This window comes from Myxine glutinosa, chromosome 4 (genome assembly GCF_964187855.1).
Source record: "Myxine glutinosa chromosome 4, kmMyxGlut1.1, whole genome shotgun sequence".
NCBI classification, from domain to species: domain Eukaryota; kingdom Metazoa; phylum Chordata; class Myxini; order Myxiniformes; family Myxinidae; genus Myxine; species Myxine glutinosa.
The window spans coordinates 8,475,397-8,492,799 of NC_136264.1; positions in this window are offsets into that span (position 1 = coordinate 8,475,397).

The following is a 17,403-nucleotide window of genomic DNA, read 5'->3' on the forward strand; positions in this document are numbered from 1 at the left end:
ATCCTTATACAGGAGGTCAACTGACTGATCTTCTAGAACTGCAGCCAGTTGATGAACTGAACTCACAAGTAGTGCGTCTTCTCTTCAACTTTGATGACTCTTTCTCTGCCTTTGATGCTTGAGCTGACTTCTTGGTGGTTGCAACAAAGTTGTTGTACAGATCATTTTTACACTTCTGGTGGTACCTCAGTTTTCCTTCCTTTTGAGCCTCCTTCATACGTTCCACAACAGTAACATTTTCGACAGTTTCTGCTTGTTTCAATAAAGTTGAGTATCCCTTTGGAGTTGCCTGCATGAGCCTTTCAGCTGGTGTATCCGAGCGTGCACAGATGAAGCAATTGAGCACAGGTGGAGTAACGTCTTCATCCATATTGCTAGACTCCATGTCCTGCAAAGTAGAAAATGAGATATATTTAGAAATTATTTTTCCACAAAGGAGTGTCTGTGGTGAAAATATAAATGTTAACAATCAACTCAGAATCATGAAAAACCCTTATTTGACCCCTCATAAGTTACTTAAGGGCCGATTTAAAAAAATAATAATTCTCGAAAATAATTTTTCGGTACCCGAATTCAACAGCTTTTTTTCTGGGTTTCCCACGGGAGTTGACCTTCAACATTTTAACACATGTTATTACACACCTTTACAAACATATTGGTGAAGAAATTTTTTGGTAACAATTTAGTTAACAGATTTTCATATGTTTCCCTTACTATATCTGTGTACAGTGAAATCCATCATTAAGAAGAGGAAGACGTATCATACCACCCAGACTCTACCCAGATCAGGTCGCCCATCCAAATTCAGCAGCCAAGCAAGCAGGAAACTGGTTCGGGATGTCACTGTAAATCCAACAATGACTTTGAAAGATCTACAAGGCTCTATGTCTGAAATGGAGGTCAGTGTTCATCAATCAGCAATATCCCGTTCCCTTCACAAAACTGGCCTTCATGGACAAGTGGCAAGAAATAAGTGATTACTGAAAAAGACACATCTGAAAGCTCGAATGGAGTTTGTGAAAAATCATCTTGATGATACTGCAGGTGTGTGGAGAAAAGTTTTGTGGTCAGACGAGAGAAAAATTGAACTTTTTGGTCTAAATTCAAAGCGTTATGTCTGGCGCAAGCCTAACACCGCATATCACCCAGAGAACACCATCTTTACTGTCAAGCATGGAGAAGGCAACATCATGTTATGGGGCTGCTTTTCATCAGCAGGGACGGGCAAGCTTGTCAGGATAGAAGGGACAATGGAATGTGCAAAGTACAGGAGTATCCTTGAGAATGAAAACCTGCTTGAGTCAGCCATGAATCTGAAACTGTGTCGAAGATTCACATTTCAGCAGGACAATGATCCAAAGCACAAAGCTAAGGCCACACTGGAGTGGCTGAATAAGAAGAAAATAAAGGTTCTTGAGTGGCCTCGTCAAACTCCTGACTTGAACCCAATTAAACATTTATGGTGTGATTTCAAGATTGCAGTCCATAGATGATCCTGATCCAACTTGGCAGGCCGAGCAATTTTCACGTGACAAAGGGACAAAGATTTCACCATCTCACGGTGAAAATTTGGTGGAGACCTACTACCCCAAAAGACTCATTGCAGTCATTGCTGAAAAAGGTGCTTCCACCAAGTACTGACATAAGGGGCTGAATACTTTTGAACCAGTGAATTTTGATTTTTTTACGTTTTTTTTCAGGTATTCATGATATGTAATCTCCCTCAACCATGACAGTGTTTAGTTTGATATCTTCAGTTATGAATAAAAAAGTTCATTTGGAAAAATTGTTTCGACACAATTCGTAATTCATCAAAATGTGGCATTATTGCTAGGGGGTGAATACTTTTGCAGGCCACTGTATCTTTTTAGAATAAATCATTAAGGACAGAGAAACTCGGCTCATTTTATATGTAGGTAAAGTCCCGTCTCCTTGAGGCCCTCATGGTGTCCTCATGGCCTAGCCTAACAACTCTTGTCACTCTATGGTGACTTCTCTCTATGGCAGCTTCTGCTCAATCCTCCCTAAGGCAGCTTTGCCCTCCTCAACCCCCTTCTCCATACTCCCACCCCCTTGGATCTGTTACCACTCCCATATCTATTTCCTGTGAGACACACGGCAAGATTCCTCTTTGCATTATGTAATCTCCAGTCTTACATTTCGTTATGTTAAACTACATCTGCCAATCTTTTGTCCACTTTATTGAATCTGATCCCATCTACCTGTGCTGTCTATCTTACCTCCAAGCTTAGGGTCATCTACAATTTTGGAAAATCTACCCTGAACCTCATTGTCCGAATCATTCATGTAAATGAAAAATAATGACAGTCCTAACTCCTAACTGTGATCCCTAGGGTGCCCCACCGCCATCGTCAGCTGTTAAAGATATCCGATAACATCTCGCTTATGTGCTCCGCCACCTCCCTCAAAACTCTTGGATGCGTATTATCCAGCCCCGGAGTTTTCTTTATCATCCCTTAGTTTTCCTCATTCAATCCTTTAGATATTCTTCCTCGGCTCTAATCTTTCACTGTTGCTGTTCCTCATATATCCCTGTCTAATTAAAGTCGCCCATAATCAACACTCTTCCCCTTCCACAGGGCTTCCTGTCCATGAAGCACTCTGTCCTGCTGTTCCCTCATCCCAGGACTCCAAGAGCCATATAGATTCATCCTATTATTATTTTACTGTTCTTACAATCGTTCATCTCAATCCACACAGAATCCTCGACATTACAATACATATTGAAGTGATCTAGTCCTCTCCTCCCAAGACTCCGCATTAAACCAAGTCTGACTTACTGCACTATATTCTGCTCATCCCATTCTCTTCCATCTCATTATTGAACCTCCTGGCATTGGCTTAGAATCCATTTTTTTTTCATTTTTCCCTTCCTGTAATTATGTTTTTTCTGCCTGACCATATCAATCATGTTATCAGTAATTCATTTATACCCTCTCAGTCTCCACCCTCCGCTAGCATAAAAAGGCCTGACTTCCTTCCTCAATTCTAGTTAGCCTTTGGCCATTATTCTCGAAACAGTCTTTGCCCCCGAAGTGATTCCCATTGCTTCCTAAATCCAAAATCTTGCTGCCTACACCATTCCTACAAGCATGGGTTAACATCTATCGCTTTACTTGTGAAATTATATTTCCTTTCCTATCCTCGGAAGGATACTGGAAAACATTACTTCCCGACCCTTTGCTTTACATCAGCTACCCAATACCCTGTAAGGGTACGGGTACTACGGGTACCTGTAAGGGTACGGTAAGGGTACTATGCAATACCCTGTATCATCTCGGTAAGCGTTCCCAATGTCATTTGCTCCAACGTGCCTCACAGCCAATGTCTTAATGCCATGACCCAAAACGATGTCATTTAACCTTCCTTCAATATCCATAACTCCCACTCTTTCGAAACAGCACACAACTTTGTCTACATTCCTTCCTGGACAATGAACAGTCGACATATTTAATACTTTACTTAATAATAATAAAAATGTCTCCTTGGCATCCACCCTGCCTGCACTCACCCAGTATTACCCCTGCCTACACTCACCCAGTATCACCCCTGCCTGCACTCACCCAGTATCACCCCTGCCTATACTCACCCAGAATCACCCCCTGCTTGCACTCACTCCAGCCTCACCCATGCCTGCATTCGCTCCAGCCTCACCCTCACCTGCACTCATCCAGCCTCACCCCTGCCTGCACTCACCCAGTATTACCCCTGCCTACACTCACCCAGTATCACCCCTGCCTATACTCACCCAGAATCACCCCCTGCTTGCACTCACTCCAGCCTCACCCATGCCTGCATTCGCTCCAGCCTCACCCTCACCTGCACTCATCCAGCCTCACCCCTGCCTACACTCAACCAGTATCACCCCTGCCTACACTCACCCAGTATCACCCCTGCCTATACTCGTCCAGAATCACCCCTGCTTGCACTCACTCCAGCCTCACCCGTGCCTGCATTCGCTCCAGCCTCACCCTCACCTGCACTCATCCAGCCTCACCCCCACCTGCACTCGTCCATCCTCACCCCCACCTGCACTCATCCAACCTCACCCCCACCTGCACTCGTCCAGCCTCACCCTCACGTGCACTTGTCCAGCCTCACCTCCATCTGCACTCGTCCAGCCTCACCACCACCTGCACTCATCCAGCCTCACCCCCACCTGCACTCGTCCAGCCTCACCCCCACCTGCACTCGTCCAGCCTCACCCCCACCTGCAGTATAACGTGATGGGTACAGATAAAGTAAGTGAAGGGTCACAGTTTCAGAGCAAGGAAGAGGAGAATGAGGATGGTAGCAAGGCAAACAACGGTCTTTCATTCAGAACATTCATGGGTTGGTCTCGCTGGAAAGGTAGTCGTAGCAGAAACAGTAGATAGGTGTAAATATGAGTTAGATACATACCTACAGGGCCTTCAGAAAGTATTCACACCCCTTGACTGTATTCACATTTTGTTGTTACAGCCTGAATTTAAAATGCGTTACATTGAGATTTTTTGTCACTAATCCACACATAATACCCCATAATGTCAAAGTGGAATTTATTTTTTAGAAATTTTTACAAAATAATTAAAAATGAAAAGCTGAAATATCTTGAGTTAAAATTGAACTCAGGTGCATCAAATTTCCTTTGATCATCCATTGCAGTACACCTGTGACTAATTCAATTGATTGGACATGATTTGACAGAACCACACCTTTCTATATAAGGTTCCCACAGTTGACATTGCATGTCAGAGCGGAAACTCTACCATGTAGTCCAAGGATCTGTCTGTAGAACTCCGAGATAGAATTGTGAGGAGGTATTGATCTGGGGAAGAGTATAAAACAATTTATGGTATTGAAAGTTCCCAAGAGCACAGTGAGCTCCATCATTAAAAAATGGAAAGAATATGGAGCTTCCCAGACTCTTCATAGAGCTGGACGTCCGACCAAACTGAGCAACCGAGCAAGAAGGACCTTGGTCAGAAAGGTGACCAAGAACCCAATGACCACTCTGACAGAACTACAGAGTTCCTTGGTTGAGATGGGAGAACCTGCTTGAAGGACAACAATCTCTGCAACACTTCACAAATGTAGGCTTTATGGAAGAGTGGCCAGATGGAAGCCATTCCTGAGAAAAAAGCACATGACAGCATGCCTGGAGTTTGCAAAAAGGCACATGAAAGACTCAAAGAGCATGAGGGATATATTATGTGGTCTGATGAGACTAAAATTGAACTCTTTGGCCTGAATGCAAAGCGCTAAATCTGGCGGAAACAGAGCACAACTCATCACCCATCTAACACCATCCCTACTGTGAAGCATGGTGGTGGCAGCATCATGCTATGGGGATGCTTTTCAGTGGCAGGGACTGGGAGACTTTGAAGGATAGATGGAACAGTGGAGCCAAATACAGGCAAATCCTTGAGGAGAACCTGCTTCAGCGTGCAAAAGACTGCGGCTTAGAAATTTCATCCTTTGTTGATCTTTTGCCCTAAGGTGACCTCAAAAATAATGTATAATTGGTGGTTAAATTCAGTGACCTGATATGCAAATCCGCTTCAGATTTCAAGCCAATCGGATGAAATTTGAGGATTTTAGAAATATGACAAAGTTGTTAACCTTTGGCCTATGTTGAGCTTTTGACCTTATAACCTCAAAATCAATAGGCTTCTTGCTTATGATCAACTCTACCACTTGGTGAAGTTTTGTAAAGATCAGTTGAAAATTGTGACCTGTAAGTGAATGGCATATAGACAAACAGACAAACAGATAGAATAAGGCACATGACCAATCAATATACTTGAAAAATCTTCGATTTTCACAAGTAACAAACACAGAAGCAAAGACACAAACAAACAAATACACAAACACTTGAAAATATTTATATATCTAGACACTTAACCATAACCACTACCGATATACAACCTTTAATTATATATTTATATTTACTTTACCATCTCCACAACTGACAAAGCAGTTTAATTATTTATTTATATTTACTTTACCATCTTCACAACCGACATACCAGTTGAATTATTTATTTGTATTTACTTTACCATCTCCACAACTGACATACCAGTTGAATTGTTTATTTGTATTTACTTTAGCATCTTCACAACCGACATACCAGTTGAATTATTTATTTATATTTATTTATATTTACTTTACCATCTCCACAGCCAACATACCAGTTGAATTATTTATTTATATTTACTTTACCATCTCCACAACCGACATACCAGGTTGAATTATTTATTTGTATTTACTTTACCATCTTCACAACCGACATACCAGTTGAATTATTTATTTATATTTACTTTACCATCTTCACAACTGACATACCAGTTGAATTATTTATTTATATTTACTTTACCATCTCCACAACCGACATACCAGGTTGAATTATTTATTTGTATTTACTTTACCATCTTCACAACCGATATACCAGTTGAATTATTTATTTATATTTACTTTACCATCTTCACAGCCGACATACCAGTTGAATTATTTATTTATATTTACTTTACCATCTCCACAACCGACATACCAGGTTGAATTATTTATTTGTATTTACTTTACCATCTTCACAACCGATATACCAGTTGAATTATTTATTTGTATTTACTTTACCATCTTCACAACCGACATACCAGTTGAATTATTTATTTATATTTACTTTACCATCTCCACAGCCGACATACCAGTTGAATTATTTATTTGTATTTACTTTACCATCTTCACAACCAACATACCAGTTGAATTATTGATTTGTATTTACTTTACCATCTTCACAGCCGACATACCAGTTGAATTATTTATTTGTATTTACTTTACCATCTCCACAGCCGACATACCAGTTGAATTATTTATTTGTATTTACTTTACCATCTTCACAGCCGACATACCAGTTGAATTATTTATTTGTATTTACTTTACCATCTTCACAACCGACATACCAGTTGAATTATTTATTTCTATTTACTTTACCATCTTCACAGCCGACATACCAGTTGAATTATTTATTTGTATTTACTTTACCATCTTCACAACGAACATACCAGTTGAATTATTTATTTGTATTTACTTTACCATCTTCACAACCAACATACCAGTTGAATTATTTATTTATATTTACTTTACCATCTTCACAGCCGACATACCAGTTGAATTATTTATTTGTATTTACTTTACCATCTTCACAACCGACATACCAGTTGAATTATTTATTTATATTTACTTTACCATCTTCACAGCCGACATACCAGTTGAATTATTTATTTGTATTTACTTTACCATCTTCACAACCGACATACCAGTTGAATTATTTATTTATATTTACTTTACCATCTTCACAGCCGGCATACCAGTTGAATTATTTATTTGTATTTACTTTACCATCTTCACAACCAACATACCAGTTGAATTATTTATTTATATTTACTTTACCATCTTCACAGCCGACATACATGTTGAATTATTGATTTGTATTTACTTTACCATCTCCACAGCCGACATACCAGTTGAATTATTTATTTGTATTTACTTTACCATCTTCACAGCCGACATACCAGTTGAATTATTTATTTATATTTACTTTACCATCTTCACAGCCGACATACATGTTGAATTATTGATTTGTATTTACTTTACCATCTCCACAGCCGACATACCAGTTGAATTATTGATTTGTATTTACTTTACCATCTTCACAGCCGACATACCAGTTGAATTATTGATTTGTATTTACTTTACCATCTTCACAGCCGACATACATGTTGAATTATTGATTTGTATTTACTTTACCATCTTCACAGCCGACATACCAGTTGAATTATTTATTTGTATTTACTTTACCATCTTCACAACCAACATACCAGTTGAATTATTTATTTGTATTTACTTTACCATCTCCACAGCCGACATACCAGTTGAATTATTTATTTGTATTTACTTTACCATCTTCACAACCAACATACCAGTTTAATCTATATTATAATAGGCGAAGGTGATTCTGTCCGTCTGTCCGGGGGTGTGGCTTAGTCCGTTTGCAGAGTAGCTCCACCCATAGCTCCACCCATTCTTGGAGAGGCTTCATGTAAACAAATATCCACCATTTTATTACCTCGAATGGCTTTGAGGCCTGTTTAGTTAGGCCCATGCTGTCTTTCTCTCTCACACAGGTTTATTTCAATTCTAATTCGATATATCATTTCATTTTTAACAGTCGCTAACATAGTGTTGGACTCGGTTGAAAAAAAACGGGAAGAGAATCCCAAGAAAGTTTCCGTTTTTGAACGAAATGAATTCTCAAAGGCCTGTAAACTAAAGCCCATTCATTGAGTCACCCTCACGATTTTATCTCGAATTCACCATCTGATTTAATTTTTATCGATGGTTTTAGACTCGGTATCAGAAATAATTGAGAACATTCCCGCACACACGGGAAATTGCCGAGATATATTTATAAAAATCGCGCCACGATGATGCACGAAAATACACCGCCTAAAATAATATTCGGGGAAAATGTCGACACATATTAAAAATTCGCTTTTTCTTTTCCGTTAAGATATATTACTTTTACCTTTTATGAGCGTCGGCACAAAAACGACATATATATCTTCGTTCTTTCTTATTTCATTCAACATTATTATCCGGAAGTAAAATATGTTTCAGGAAATTACCGAGAGATATTTCTTCGTTTTTTTTTTATTCGTTATGTGCGCATACACTTTAAATTGGTTTATTTGAAATCTTTAATTTTCACAATGTAATTTACTTGCCATTTGTCATTTGATAATTACGAGACACTTCCTCTTGAGGATCGTGACAATTCATGCGTTGCGTCATGCGTGGAAACTTCCATTTCCAAAATGAATGCGACGGTCGATGAAGAACGCAGACTTGAATAGGATGCAGCAAGAACCGCACGGAGACCGCACGAGACGGGAGAACCGCACAGAATGCTGCTGCAACAATGATGAGGAGGGTTGGAGAGGAGCGAGGGGAGAGCGAGGAGCGAGGGGTTGGAGAGCGAGGTGCTAGGGGTTGGAGAGTGAGGAGCGAGGGGTTGGAGAGCGGGGAGCGAGGGGTTGGAGAGCGAGGAGCGAGGGGTTGGAGAGTGAGGAGCGAGGGGTTGGAGAGTGAGGAGCGAGGGGTTGGAGAGTGAGGAGCGAGGGGTTGGAGAGTGAGGAGCGAGGGGTTGGAGAGCGAGGAGATAGGGGTTGGACTTGGAGAGCGAGGAGCGAGGGGTTGGAGAGCGAGGAGTTGGAGAGCGAGGAGCGAGGGGTTGGAGAGCGAGGAGATAGGGGTTGGAGAGTGAGGAGCAAGGGGTTGAAGAGTGAGGAGCAAGGAGTTGGAGAATGAGGGCCGATTGGAGCGGAGAGTGAGGGCCGATTGGAGCAGAGAGGTGTGTGAGGAGGTATTGGAGAGGAGTGTGAGGGGTTGGAGAGGAGTGTGAGGGGTTGGAGAGAAGTGTGAGGGGTTGGAGAGAAGTGTGAGGGGTTGGAGAGGAGTGTGAGGGGTTGGAGAGGAGTGTGAGGGGTTGGAGAGGAGTGTGAGGAGTTGGAGAGGAGTGTGAGGGGTTGGAGAGGAGTGTGAGGAGTTGGAGAGGAGTGTGAGGAGTTGGAGAGGAGTGTGAGGAGTTGTAGAGGAGTGTGAGGAGGTATTGGAGAGGAGTGCGAGGAGGTATTGGAGAGGCGTGCGAGGAGGTATTGGAGAGGAGTGCGAGGAGGTATTGGAGAGGAGTGCGAGGAGGTATTGGAGAGGAGTGCGAGGAGGTATTGGAGAGGAGTGCGAGGAGGTATTGGAGAGGAGTGCGAGGAGGTATTGGAGAGGAGTGCGAGGAGGTATTGGAGAGGAGTGCGAGGAGGTATTGGAGAGGAGTTCGAGGAGGTATTGGAGAGGAGTGTTGTGAGGAGGTATTGGAGAGGAGTGTGAGGAGGTATTGGAGGGGAGTGTGAGGAGGTATTGGAGAGGAGTGTGAGGAGGTATTGGAGAGGAGTGTGAGGAGGTATTGGAGAGGAGTGTGAGGAGGTATTGGAGAGGAGTGTGAGGAGGTATTGGAGAGGAGTGTGAGGAGGTATTGGAGAGGAGTGTGAGGAGGTATTGGAGAGGAGTGTGAGGAGGTATTGGAGAGGAGTGTGAGGAGGTATTGGAGAGGAGTGTGAGGAGGTATTGGAGAGGAGTGTGAGGAGGTATTGGAGAGCAGTGTGAGGAGGTATTGGAGAGCAGTGTGAGGAGGTGTTGGAGAGCAGTGTGAGGTGTTGGAGAGCAGTGTGAGGAGGTGTTGGAGAGGAGGTGTTGGAGAGGAGGTGTTGGAGAGGAGTGTGAGGAGGTGTTGGAGAGGAGCGAAGGGTTGGAGAGCGAGGAGATAGGGGTTGGAGAGCGAGGAGCTAGGGGTTGAAGAGTGAGGAGCAAGGAGTTGGAGAGTGAGGGCCGATTGGAGCGGAGAGTGAGGACCGATTGGAGCGGAGAGTGAGGGCCGATTGGAGCAGAGAGGTGTGTGAGGAGGTATTGGAGAGGAGTGTGAGGAGGTATTGGAGAGGAGTGTGAGGAGGTATTGGAGAGGAGTGTGAGGAGGTATTGGAGAGGAGTGTGAGGAGGTGTTGGAGAGCAGTGTGAGGAGGTGTTGGAGAGCAGTGTGAGGAGGTGTTGGAGAGGAGTGTGAGGAGGTGTTGGAGAGGAGTGTGAGGAGGTGTTGGAGAGGAGCGAAGGGTTGGAGAGTGAGGAGCGAGGGGTTGGAGAGCGAGGAGATAGGGGTTGGAGAGCGAGGAGCTAGGGGTTGAAGAGCGAGGAGCAAGGAGTTGGAGAGTGAGGGCCGATTGGAGCGGAGAGTGAGGACCGATTGGAGCGGAGAGTGAGGGCTGATTGGAGCAGAGAGGAGTGTGAGGAGGTATTGGAGAGGAGTGTGAGGGGTTGGAGAGGAGTGTGAGGGGTTGGAGAGAAGTGTGAGGGGTTGGAGAGGAGTGTGAGGGGTTGGCGAGGAGTGTGAGGGGTTGTAGAGGAGTGTGAGGGGTTGTAGAGGAGTGTGAGGAGGTATTGGAGAGGAGTGTGAGGAGGTATTGGAGAGGAGTGTGAGGAGGAGTGGCATTGGAGAGGCGTGAGGGTGGAGAGGAGTGAGAGGTCACATATTATGTGAAATAATAAAATTGTGTTCATTACACCATTTTAACCATTTTGTAAAATTTGTGCAGCATCTAAACAAGATGTCCAAATGTCACACACGTCCATGCCCGTGGGATTCCCACGGGTGACCCCACTAGTCTTACTATAATTCACCAAATGTCCGTCTGTCCGTTCCCAGGTACCGCAAAAACGGCTGAACCAATCGCAACGAAATTTTGGGTGGGTAATCCTGGAACCCCCTGGAGTAAAATAGGCAAATATTGTTTTTCCAATTTTTCCAATTTCCAATTTTCCAGTTTTTCCAAACACGATGGAATAATATTTACCGATATGCACAGTGATGTGGCTTTTATTGAAATTCTTCAAATACTGTTTAGATTTTGATCATTTGCGTGTGATGTGATTTAACGGATGTTTATATAAATCGCTTAAAAAAAAAAAAAAGCCTTCAATTTTGCCTTTTCATTTGGTCCTCCCAATTGAAGCCCCACCCATAGGGTGGGTACCATTGCTAGTTAGTGTAATATATTGTTACGGGACCGCGGATAAGATGTTGTTTGCTGAGCGGAGGCCCCGCGGCCCTAACAGTTACCCCGACTAACCCGATTCCTGGACGTTGGCCGAAATCGCGCCACAGATATTCAATTTGGAAACCTCTAAAGCGACCGAATGTAAAGAGGAAGAAGAAGAAGAAGACGTACGGAGGAATAACAGGATTTATTAATTATTTTCACAAGCCAAAGCAAAGAGAGCAGTTGGTTATATACAGAAAATGGAATGAGCAGAAACACAGTGAAATCATTAGCTTACCTATACAAGCTTAATTAATAAACCCCAGGACAACGTGAAAGACAGACGGACAATCACACTTACATGGGGAAATGCAGGCCGGAAGGAATGGCTTGGAGATGGGTGGCTTTTAGAGGCAAGGAAGGTTCAGCGGGTACTGGGCACGGTCGGGCCAGAAGGCACCGCCGTCAAGAAGCCGAGCTTTGGTCCCAAATTGCGCGGGCGAAGTTCCTTTCTCCGTACTGCTGCCTCGTGCGCTCCTTGCGTTGCCCCGGTCCGCTTTTCCTGCAGCGCGGCACGTCTCACGGCGGCTCGGTCACACCTGCTCGTCTCCAGCGCATCTCCTGGACCCATCTCCGTAAAGGCTCATCTGCTTGGGGACTGGGGAGCGTCCCACGGCGGGTTATATAGGCCCCGCCCTTCACCCTTTGCGAACCTCCCCCAAGCGTTCTCTCTCCGCCCTCTCAGGCCAAACCCCTTGTTCTGGGTTGGATGAGCGGGGCCGACTTACTCCTCCCCTCTATGACGAGGTGGAGACCCGCCTTTCTTCTTCGGCGTTACCTCGTGCGTAATGGAGTCAAATGCTGCAAAGTGGACGGCAGATGAAAATGCAGCAAAGTGCCTAAAGTGTCAATTGCAACAAAGTGGCAAACCTGGCACTTGGAAGCTGCCATGGGGCGTCGGAGGGCCTACTCTTATTTAATTCGGTGCAATGAAGAGTCAAACTAGTGGGAAACACATCCTTAGCCTACAGAGAATAAGGGACTAACTATTTAAAAGGATATATCGTGTCCTGTGTGTAGGTTTATGGAATTAACTAAGAGGACGAGCTGCGACCATTCTTTACATTATGAGGGTCAGTTACACACAACAAAACCATACTTTTCACATTCGTTACACTTTCTCAAAATTGTTACACTTCTCAAATTCGTTACACTTCTCAAATTCGTTACAATATGTTTGAAGTGCCTGAAATTCAAAAGCAACTACATTGTTGTTGGTTGTTGTTGTTGACTGTCCCAAGGCCCCCCCCCCCCCCAAAACAGACTTCCGGTGTGACCGGATGGTCTAACGTAGGAGTCCTGCTTATGTTACAATTAGGTTTCCTCCACATGAAATGTAGAGGAATACCTATTATATTATTCCGAGAGTTTTTCTTATTATTCCTTTTCCACCATATTTTTCACTTCCAAAAACTTTAAAATAAAGGTTCTCAGCAAATGTTGGTCCAATTGACACGCCATTTTCACCAAGTGATTGGCTTTGCATGTATAATTTTTTTACTGCTAATTATGATGGCATAGGTCACGTGGTATGGGTACCATCTTGGAAATCACTTTCAAAATTGCCCCTCTATATCTCCGAAACAGCTCAATGGAAAAAATTGAGTCATGGCTCATTCTGAAGAACTCTGCAATGCGACCAAAAATGTGTTTATTTAGGATATTAAAAGTGCTAACGTTACAAGGTTAGAATTCGACAAATAGATCCCTTGCTCCCACGAATATGATATTTTTTTTTACATAACCTTAGTTTAAAAAAATTTAGGTTCAAATTTTTTTCGACGTCGCATGGTTCGGCCGCCATATTGTTTTTCATGGAAAATACTAAAACCCCTTTTTCTCTGCAACAGCTGTACATATCAAGCCCAAACCTTGCATGCACAATCACATGCCAATGACGAACAAAAAGTCTCCACATGATGACGTCGTACGTCACATCGTTTAAGAGTTATGATGTTTTTTAAGCATGAACTTTAAATCCTATCTCCTCCCTCATTTTTGAACATATCGAGGGAAAACATTACACAAATGTTCCACATGTGGGGAAGTTAAAACGTCACTTGGGAAGTTTCGATAAGTCACATGGTTTGGCTGCAATGAATAATTGAACAAAAATCTTTAAAAGTGTATATCTCTTGAACCGCTGCATTGATCGATTTGAAGCTTTAATAGAATGTAGCTCTCATCAACGGGAATAAGTGTTTAAAATGTCAACACGATTGGTTGTACAGTCTGGAAGCTAGAAGTCGTTATTGTTGAAAGAAGAAGAAACGCAACAATTTTTCTTAGGCCATGTAACTGATTGGTTTCCTGCGTCATAGCATTGCATACCCTTGGTGATTGAGAGATAAGGACACAAGGAGAAGAATAAGGTAAGTTGGAAGTTTGTGGGATCTGTAGTTTTTAAGTTATCGTCGAATATAGAAATCGTGCCTTGGCCGGGGGCCGTTGAATATAGAAATGGTGCCTTGATTTTCACTTTGCGTGATTTGTGCAGGATAGCCGTACGGGCTTGTTTCAGCTCGGATTTGAATTCGGTTTTCGGATTTGGTAGTCGCGAGAGTGTGTTAACACCTGACCACCACACCCAGGTCAAATGGGATAAATTTTGACCGAGTTACCTGAGGTGGTGAGTGGGTAATTATTTAATTTTTCACTGGGCGCGATTAGTGCAGGCTGGCCTACGTGCTTGTCTTAACTTGGATTTGAATTTATTTTCACTTTTCATGGAATGTTGGTTGTGCAGCCGCAGATAAGTTTTAATTGGTCAAAATCGGTCAAACAGCCACTGAAATACCCCCAACGGTACTCGTACCATGCATGCTATGTGCTGTGAATAAAGATGTGTGCAGGAAATGTCCACCAATGTTATATATATATATATATATATCTCGCTGCATGCTATTGTTGGTTGTTTGAATGTACAGTCACGTGAAAAAGTAAGTACACCCCATGTAAAGATTTGACTTTTTCAACATATTTCAACATATTTCAACATACAGCTATTTGATCTTCATTTCAACAATATTGATAGATAAAGGTGATATAATACAACAAATATCATGAAACATTTACATTTTGTAGTCCATTGTATAATTTAAATAAACATAAATGCAAATTTTGCATGTGGAAAAAGTAAGTACACCCCAACATTTATCTCTACTTCAAATACCTAAAATTAGAATCAGGTGCACCAGTTCAGGTGCAAATGATTAGAACATCGTTAGAGAGTATCTTGGAGGAACCTGTCTCATTTAAACCTCAGACATTTCGTTTGGTTTTCTCTTTGTTGTTTAAGTGTGAGGCGTCACCATGCCTAGATCAAAAGAGCTCTCTGAGGCCTTCAGAAAGAAGGTTATAGATGCCTACGAGTCTGGGAAGGGATTTAAAAAGATCTCCAAACAATTTGAAATCAATCATTCGACTGTCCGGAAGATCATCTCCGAGAGAGACCGCAAGATGCTGAAAGAAGTCTCTAAGAATCCCAGAATGTCATCACGGGACCTACAGGTAGCTCTTGCCACTGTTGATGCCAAAGTGCACGAGTCTACCATTAGAAAGAGGCTGCACAAATTTGATCTACATGGGAGGTGTGCCAGGAGGAAACCTTTGCTGTCAAGAAAGAACATCAGGGCAAGACTAAAGTTTGCCAATGACCACCTAGGCAAAGACCAGCACTTCTGGAACAATGTGCTCTGGACAGATGAGTCAAAGGTAGAGCTATTTGGCCACAGTACCAGAAGACATGTTTGGCGAAAACCAAAGACAGCATTTGACCACAAGAACCTGATACCAACTGTAAAGCATGGTGGTGAAAATATTATGGTTTGGGGCAGCTTTGATGCACCATGGGGACCGCAAGGCTAACCCCCGCTCCAGCAGGGAAAATGGCCTTAAAATGCATGTTGTTGTTGTTGTTGCAGCTTTGCTGCATCAGGGCCTGGGCAGCTCACCATCATCGAATCCACTATGAATTCTTCATTGTACCAGAGAGTGCTTGAGGATAATGTGAGGCCATCTGTCGGAGAGTTGAAGCTCAACGGAAGGTGGACCTTGCAACATGACAATGACCCTAAACATACCAGTAAATCCACCAAGGGATGGCTGAAAAGAAAGAAAAGGAGGGTTCTGGAATGGCCAAGTCAAAGCCCGGATCTAAATCCTATTGAGATGTTGTGGGGGGATTTGAAACGTGCATGCTGTGCAAAAAGTAAATTGTTGAATAAATTATTGCAAAGTCAATCTTTCATTATTTTTTGTTCAATTAGATCACCTTTATCTATAGATACTGTTTAAATGAAGATCAAATATTGATATGTCCACATATGATTTTTTTTTAAAACAACATTTCATGGGGTGTACTTACCTTTTCCACATGCAAATTTGCACTTATGTTTATTTAAATTATACAATGGACTACAAAATGTAAATGTTTCATGATATTTGTTATATTATCTCACCTTTATCTATCAATATTGTTGAAATGAAGATCAAATAGCTATATGTTGAAAAGGTCCAAACTTTACATGGGGTGTGCTTACTTTTTCACGTGACTGTACGAGGTTGTGACAGGCCTGCTGACGTGAGTGTGCTGATTACTACAACAGGTAAGCTAAGGTAAGCTGTGTACCAAATGTTCTCACACCCTCATCTCAGCTCCAATCTCACATCCATGGGTATTTTGAGTAGTCGCTTAGATAGCTTTAGAGCACAGGGTGAAAGCTGGGTTGTATGAAAACGGGGTTATATGAAAGCGGGGTTGTATCAAAGTGGGGTTGTATCAAAGCGGGGTTGTATCAAAGTGGGGTTGTATCAAAGTGGGGTTGTATCAAAGTGGGGTTGTATAAAAGTGGGGTTGTATCAAAGCGGGGATGTATAAAAGCGGGGTTGTAACAAAGCGGGGTTGTAACAAAGCGGGGTTGTATGAAAGCGGGGTTGTAACAAAGTGGGGTTGTATGAAAGCAGGGTTGTATAAAAGCGGAGTTGTATAAAAGTGGGGTTGTATAAAAGTGGGGTTGTATCAAAGTGGGGTTGTATCAAAGCGGGGTTGTATCAAAGGGTGTTGTATAAAAGCCGGGTTGTATAAAAGCGGGGTTGTATAAAAGCCGGGTTGTATAAAAGCGGGGTTGTATCAAAGCAGGGTTGTATCAAAGCAGGGTTGTATAAAAGCGGGGTTGTATAAAAGTGGGGTTGTCACAAAGTGGGGTTGTAACAAAGTGGGGTTGTAACAAAGCGGGGTGGTAACAAAGCGGGGTTGTATCAAAGCGGGGTTGCAACAAAGTGGGGTTGTATCAAAGTGGGGTTGTATCAAAGTGGGGTTGTTTAAAAGTGGGGTTGTATAAAAGTGGGGTTGTATCAAAGTGGGGTTGTATCAAAGTGGGGTTGTATCAAAGTGGGGTTGTATCAAAGCGGGGTTGTAGCAAAGCGGGGTTGTATCAAAGTGGGGTTGTATCAAAGCATGGTTGTAGCAAAGTGGGGTTGTATCAAAGTGGGGTTGTAGCAAAGTGGGGTTGTATCAAAGCGGGTTTGTATCAAAGCAGGGTTGTATAAAAGCGGGGTTGTAACAAAGCGGGGTTGTATCAAAGTGGGGTTGTATCAAAGCAGGATTGTATCAAAGCGGGGTTGTATAAAAGTGGGGTTGTATCAAAGTGGGGTTGTATCAAAGTGGGGTTGTATCAAAGCGAGGTTGTATCAAAGCGGGGTT